The sequence below is a fragment of the Notothenia coriiceps genome, unplaced genomic scaffold, assembly GCF_000735185.1.
Source record: "Notothenia coriiceps isolate Sejong01 unplaced genomic scaffold, NC01 NC01_scaffold00020756, whole genome shotgun sequence".
Taxonomy (NCBI): Eukaryota; Metazoa; Chordata; class Actinopteri; order Perciformes; family Nototheniidae; genus Notothenia; species Notothenia coriiceps.
Window position 1 is genome coordinate 1 of NW_011353457.1, and position 8,032 is coordinate 8,032.

An 8,032-nucleotide genomic window follows, 5' to 3' on the forward strand; every position below is an offset into this window, starting at 1 on the left:
GAGCCAAATGATCCGGCTCACTAACGTAAAAAGACAATATCTATAAGGGACGGCTCAAGTCAAAATTCAAAACATCCCCCCACCCCCCTGCTCTCGGGGTGGACGCCCTCTCAGCCCTGGTCTGGCGGAAACACTGGTGTCAGTATATGGTGTTACTGAATGTGGAAAATGAACATTTGATTACAAGAATCTCAAAGTTAAAGCAATAACAAAACTAAATATATCCCATTCATGCACACGTTACAACTGTTCCACTGCTTTACTGGAAACCCTGCCAGTTGATAAACTGGATCCAAGTGCAAACACAGGAAGAAGTCTGTATTTCCTTGGCAAAAACTACTACTTCCACAGTCAAACTTTGAAGAAATTGAATTCAACTGCAGTTCATTCCATTTAGGGTTGTTCATTACCAGTACCGGAAAGACTGGTGAAAAGCTGGCCTTCCCTTTCCTCTGTATTCTGACAGGGAGATATAGGGAGGCTCCTAAAATAAGAGCTGAATCCACACTCAGGCCCACTCACTTCCATATCTTACAGTATGAGGGCCAGAAATGACAAAGCTCAGCAGTTCTCTAATGAGACTGTAACAAATGGGAGGGCTGTATTTAGCTTATTACAAGACCAGCACAAACACACACACACACACACACACGTTTGGAAATGTGCTTTTGTGTATGCCTGATAAATTCCTAAAAAAGACCTATAATTGGATTTACAATTCATAGAATGCATGTTTAAAGATGCAATCCAAAAAGGTTAACATATACTGTGATGTATGCTTGTTTCACTGTAATGACCAACCAAATAATATATTTATCACAGTCAAAATGTTTTACTAAAACTCGTGTTTATTTCCCATGTAGCATAAAAGAGCACAACACTTAGATGCAAATAATTATGCTACTATTGCAGTAATATACCAACTAATGGAGTAATAGAGTTTATGGAGCGGTAAGATACTTAACCTGAATCTAAATTACAAAGTTAAAAGGGTCATTTCTAATCAATTATTTAAATTAGGCATTTGATACAGTTTTACATCAATACAGAGACTGTAAGCGCTCATCACCTCCAACTCTCCATCAAACCATTTTTTGCAGTTTCCTTTACTTTTCTTAAATGGTAAAACTGATGTGTAGATTGTTTTAATTGTTGGAAACAGATCAGCTGATTGTGTTATGGTAAAGGCACACAGAATTATCCATCTACCAGATGGATGTGCTTGTATTGTTGAACAACTACTAGTAAGATCCACGGGAAACCTGTCATCCAATTCAACTTGCTGGTATGCATTTGTATGCTACAACTTTTAGTTGATGCAAGATGGAATTTGGCTTTGTTTTAAGTGCCTTGTAACTTTAGTTTACTTTTATGAACGTAATAATTGGGACTAGTCAATCAATGACTAGACTAGAGGATCAGGCAAATAATCGTTGTTTGATGGTGTTTATGCATTATTCATTGTCGATTCCTTAGATAAAGTATTTAAGTTTAATATTTACATTCCAGTACTTACTTGGACTTTGTTGTGAATATGTTGGTTGTTAAAAAAAAAACTGTTTTCCTAAAGAACAAGATGCACTTGGGCACACTTTATATGTGATCAGTTGAAGACCAATAATGTTTAGATAGTCAATCAATACAAATGTTTTAATTCTTGCGTGCTTGATCTCAATTGATAACTTTTTGACTGATTGTACGCAATACTGAGCTGTTAGCTCTAATTTGAATGGGTGAATTGATGCTTCAACAATTTGACTTTAGTTTAACTGTTTAAACCACAACCTAAAGTGTCACCAAAGTCCAACTTCTGCAAACCATTTAACTAGGAAAGTATTCTTAAGAGAACAAGACGTTTGCAAATGAGGAAACATACACAGAAGGTAACCAGTCGTGTTAGATATGGATAACTTCATAGTCGAGTTAGAAAGCCATGGTGGGTTACTGTGAGAAATGATTGTGCTATGTAAATATATAACATAACTGTGAATAGCCCAGTTCACTATTGAACCTGCAGGAGTAAAACTATATAAAATGCAGACCTCGAGAGTATGACAGCATGAAGGAAGTGTACCAAACAAAAGTACAGGATGTTTGAATGTTTGATTTCTAGGTGTGAATGAACAAAACAAAAAATGGTATGCAGGAGTAACTTACTGGTTCGTGGGGGGTGCAGAGAGGGGGAACACGACTTCTTCTTCCTCGTATTCAGGTCCATCCTGCAGGTCGTTTTCATCCATAGTGCCACCGAGCACCACACTGCCTAGAGGGGGAGGAGGAGGTGGTGGCAGTGGGGGGAAGTCACTGGTCCCATCCGGGCCTGTTGATGTGGGTGAAACCAGACTAGCTGGAACCTCCGATGTAGGAGAGCTGCAAAGGCTGCCCCCGGTCACTGAGCTTGTTCCTTGGAAAACTGCATGTCCACCTCCTGCTCCGCCACTCCCTTCTGCGGAAAGCACTGGTGCGCTCATATCCCCACTAGACATGGGATAGGTCATACTGGTGTCGGGAAGTGAGTCCGGATATGTGTTAGAATGTTGCTGGAGGGTAGGTGCTGGTCCTTGTCCCAAATCAGAGACTCGCACTCTGCTCGGCTTGGGATAGTAGGGGAAAGTGGCCGTATCCGGGCCTCCTCCGCCCGCCACCCCTGTCCCTGTCGTGACCGTCTCCTCACTGCTGACCTCCGTAGCCATCATATTAGGACAATATGTAGAGGGGAAAAAGTCCAAAAGGGAACCTGCCCTTCCCCTCTGTTCTCACAACACTCCTTCAGTGTTTTGGCTTTGGGGAAACACCACCAAAAGTTTCTCAAAAACGCGTTTAGCTAGCCAGCTAACGTTAGCCGACAAGCTAACTTAGCTAGCTCACTTGGCCGCACTAGCGGGCGTTAGCTTCGCCTGGCATTCGCTCGCTGCGAGATAGCCGAGCTAAGGCTAGCTGTGAGGCTAACAGCTTCGAGACACTTGATGAGTTCCTGCTTGCTATGTCTTCATTGTTTCCTGAGTAAAAAGTTCTCCCAGAAACGCTATCTTGAAATAAACATTCACAATAATACAAATAGAGTATAAATTCACCAATACATCCAGTTTTTTTGCTCGGACTTCCCCCTCGGCACCGGGCAGACCACTTGTCGGGGAGTGTTGTTTTATTGTTACTGTTGTGTGTAACCTCCGTCTTTTTCCAGTGTTGTTGTTTTCTTTCCTTCTCAGTTTCCAGCCGTCTCGAGTAGAGTCCACAAACAACACAGTAGCACCGCCTAAATCCCCGGAACAGTATGTTGTTTTCTGCGAACTATCATGTCGTTAACCAAAGTCAATAATTATTGCGTATATAAGCTAAGTTCGCCTTTATTTCTGGGTTTCAGAGCTGGTGGCTTGCCCGCTGCTGCGCTGCTCTTTTTTCTCCCCTCCCTCTCCCACTCCTCTCCAGTGAGCGAGCAGACTCAGCCAAGTGAACACAGAGCGGCACCGGCTCAATCCATGACATCCTCAATCAGGGCTCTGATAAATGGGACTTGTATCCTAATTATTAACACGTCATATTGTTCCCATTGCTTAAAATATACATTCATAATGTTTTTTTCTTTTCAGCAGCTATGGTAAAAAGCAGAGATCCCAGATGTTTGTCAAACTTGGAGTACTTGCTTTTCCAATGGGTATATCTTGAACAGAAAACAAGAATTGAAAACATGGCAGTGTCAAACTCAAGCCTGTAAACTAAATCCAGCAAATGTGTTTCTGCTGTGCAAATCAATTTAGGTGGCCTACTCATTAAATCTTGGCCTTCCTTGTTGTAGCTGAAGGATAATTGATGACCTTCTGTATCAAAGAGAAAATGGCAGGTGTCTGGTGGCCGGAAATAGGCCAATCAATGTGGTCAAATGCCAGACTGATGTGTCATATTTATGTCTGTAAAATATGTGCCTGTGAGTACAACATTTATTTGTAATTGTTAGGGTTCCATGTGCAGTCGATTGCATGCTTAGGGCTATGGTGTATTAAACGTGTAATCTTTGAATGTTATGAATTCTTTACTCAACGTATGATGACTCAACATTATTTTTCTCTTGACTTTTTCTGGGCTTTTTGTGCGCCAGTTTGGGATATGGGGTAACAATAAAATCAAAGATATTTCATTTTGTCAATTAAAGCTATCGAGACAGTGCACAGTGAGGTTGCTTTTTAATGTAAAATATGATCTGGGTAAATCAAATAAATATCTGTTAAAACATTCAAATGATGTTTGTAAGCTGGGAGGCACTTTTGAGAGCTCCAGTAAGTCAGACATGAGGTTAAATTGCCTTAGTAGAGCTTACTTAGTACTGAGCAGCGACGGCATTGGCACTGTTGGTCTCCATTCACCATCTCAAAACATGTCCTTGGTGCAGTTGCCATCACCATTTCACCTCCACACTGATCCGTTTTACGGCAACTGGCACAGTAAAAGTAAAAAACATGGATCTATCTGGATATCCCTTCCACTTTCTCTTTGCTTGCTGTGTTTTTAGTCTCTATATATTCTGTTCCCTCTCTTTTTTGAGCTGTGATTCCACACAAATGTATAAGAAAGATATATGGATGGATGGGGATTTTAAGGCTCTCATGACGAATGGCTCCTGCATGCGTTCTGACAGAGGTGAACAAGCCAGGTTGTGAAAAGCTGCCACTCAATCCAAAGCCCACCTTGCATTCCCGTGGGTTCCTCAGGAAGCGAATGCCTATGTTGTCCGCTACAGCACAGGCTTCCCTGAAGTCCTGTGACATAGAAGGGCAGTGAACTGTGTAACTAAAGGCTAACATTGACATGACATGTATCCATAAAAGCTTCTCCAGTTGAAAGGCACAAATACTCAGTTGTAAACACTTGATCAAACATGCACTTCTAGATGTAGTCATACTCTCAAGCATGCTCATTAAGCACGTATAGGGCACTCCAGTGGGAGAGGGCTCTTGAAGTGACACTACAGCCTGATCTCAACACATCATTGACCCTGCTGCATCTACTCTACGGCCATGCATTAGGGTTTATAGCTGCTCAAACAAGAAGTCCCCAGTCCTCATTTGGCTTTATACGCAGGTGTAATTCCGGAGCATCATCATCTGTCTCTGTGTGGCAGTAGATTCTACCAGACTCAGAGTAATGATAATGTAGAAAAGATATGCCTTTCCCTGGCAGACTGACTATTCGAAAGGGCCAGCCATCTGCAGAGAGTAGGAGTATCCATCCTCCACTTTGTTTGACTTTAACCACTGACCATGATGTAAATAAGTGTGAAAAAATATATCTCATATCTGTAGAGATTTTAAAAAACAGGTCCAAAACCTAACCCCGGGATTTTCAACACATGTATTCTGACACCTTCATGTCTTTGTCTTCATCTCTGTATCTCTGCATGTGTGTTGTGGGAGGGGGCCGGCTCTGACAGTCTGCCAAGGGGAGAAGGAGTGTGTGAAGGAGAACGGCAGGCCAGCCTGGCTGTTCTGCTCTGTTTCACCATAAATGCGTTGTCAGATTTGAGGATGGGCACTGATTTGAGTACCACAGGAGCCTGACTGGGCCCTCATCCGTCATATTATCATAATGCTTGATTGCCCTCAAAGGCAGCACATGGGAAGATGTCGACCCTCCTACGCCTTTGAAGACAATGACGTGTTTTTGCATGTACTGACTTGTTGCTTGTGATGTGAGGCAGTAGCATTATGCCTTTTAATTTAAAGCTTGCTTATATTGGTTAATGTGAACGATATAGCTGCAGCAAATGGTAATTGGTTATTGATTGTGTTTTGTTTGAGACACATGATATATATATTCTATTCTCAGTGCTGCTTATGACAGAATGAAGTGGGCAGACTGTTACAGCAACCATGGCTCAAGTGTGTGTCAATCGTCGTTCATCCTGTGTGGCGTGTAAGGTAAAAGTCATACATTAGATATCACCAGCGGTGAGTGTGAAAGGCTAAACATGCACAGAGACTTCCCTTCCTTCTCAGTCTTCCTTTTTGTCGTCTTTCTGAAACACACACACACACAGCTTTCTTTTTAAATCAAAATGTCCTGCTGTGTCCGCCCAACAAGACCCTGAGTTTCCTGTCTAAGTGATAAAGTGCTGAGTGTCTGATGTTAAGTACGCACATTAACACACATGTTCCAAGTTCCAGGGTCAGTGCAAAAGCATGCTTGCCTCCTCAACTCAAGAGGAGGCACTTCAGGACTCCTGTGAATAAATCACTGGATTAACATCAAATTTTAAAAAAGGGAATCTGTAGATGGATAGCGTGAGCAAAGGTCCTCTGGAGTAGTTGGCTTAGTTTTTCCAACATTACTTTCTTTGGAGATGTGAAGCCTTCCCATGCCATGATGTCAACCAGGTGCTTAAAGTTTAATGCCATGTGAATTATCAATGTGAATTTCAAGATGGAACATGAAACCCTAAGTTGCCATCTGAAAATATAACTTCATCAAGCATGTTTCTGAAAATATGCCTCAGATTGTGCCAGAATGTATAACGGTGTTTTCTATATATCTTAAATTTAAATCTTTTTTAAATAATCTAATACATTTTCTTTTGGAATATGTTTTGCCCTTGGCATTTGAGTTTCATGTTACCCATACTTTGGCAGTTTCTGTAGTTACAGTTTTGTACTTTTTCTTATGTGACTTTCTGATCTGCTTAGTTTACTTTTAATTCACATGGCTTCAGTTCCTCCTTTGCACAAGATGCAGCAGATCTGATATGTGTGTGTGTATGACTTGACATTTCATTGAGTGTTGTGGTCTATGTAAAACAGGACGTTAAAGAGACACAAGTATAAGGCCTGTTCCATATTTGTGTCTGCATGTGCAGCACACCCTTGCATTTGTTTCTCTGCCTGCACACTTGTCTTGTAATATTCTAATTGGTGCTGGATGAGACTTCCGTTGGCGTTGCCTCAATATGTGCAATATGTGCCCTGCCCGGCCCCTGTGTGTCAGTGAGTTACTAATGTGTTGAGCAGACTATGGCACAGTCTGCTGTTCTACACCTCCTGCGGTCCCCAAAGGGAGTTGGAGGAGGCAGATGGGGAGGCTACTGTTGTGCTTTATTAGTGGATAACGGCAGGATGTGTGTGTGGGGTGTGTGTCCACAATTAATGCATGGACCTAATCACAAGACAGTATGAAAGTACACAAAAGAGAGGCAACCCCTACAATTTTCTTTTTGTTTCTTCCTGACACTCACAGTGGCAGCCAGACATGCTCTGACCAGAAAAGCTTTCCTACTTTCACTGTTGTGCAGCGGGCTGGTTTTCACTTTTTTTTTTTCAGAGGGCAAGCGGGGGAGTTTGCAGCTGCCACTCGAATGCACATATGGGCAGAGCAGTGGTGAGATGGGGGTGGGGGGAAGGAGAGCACATGGCCCCCTCAGTCACACTTTTAGAGAGGGATGGTGGTAGAAAATGGGCAGCTATGCACAACTTTGACAAAAGAGAGAGAGTAGTAAAAGTAGAATATGCAATGTGATAAACACCTTGTTTGTATACGTGAACATGATCAAAACTCTGGTGCAGCATAATTTCTGGAAAACATTCACTGATGCACTTTAGTAATTGTAATCTCATATTTACTTACACGCACAGCTATTGCAACTCATCTGTGTAATGTTGTGATTAAGACCTGATTATTTCATAACGCTTGGTCTAAATCTAAAAACCCTACATTTTACATTGTAGTGTCTTGTCATATTGTTTGAAAATATGCTTCTCCAGATGGGCTCTTGAGGGAATTAGGAGCACTCAAGCTCAAGAAGAATGACAACTGATACTCCACAGACAGACTTCTATTACAACTAATGGACTGCATCAATAGGAGAAGCTACATTCAGCTTGAGGTCAAAACATAAATAAAACCGATTTTACAGATTCAAGTTGTAATAAGCTTAATTTACTTGGCACCCATTCAGTTGTATAAAGCTCACAACTTCCCATTTAATATGACAAGCCAATTTGACTTGTTCTGCAGGATTAATAATTGCAGGAAAAAAGCCTCTGCATAT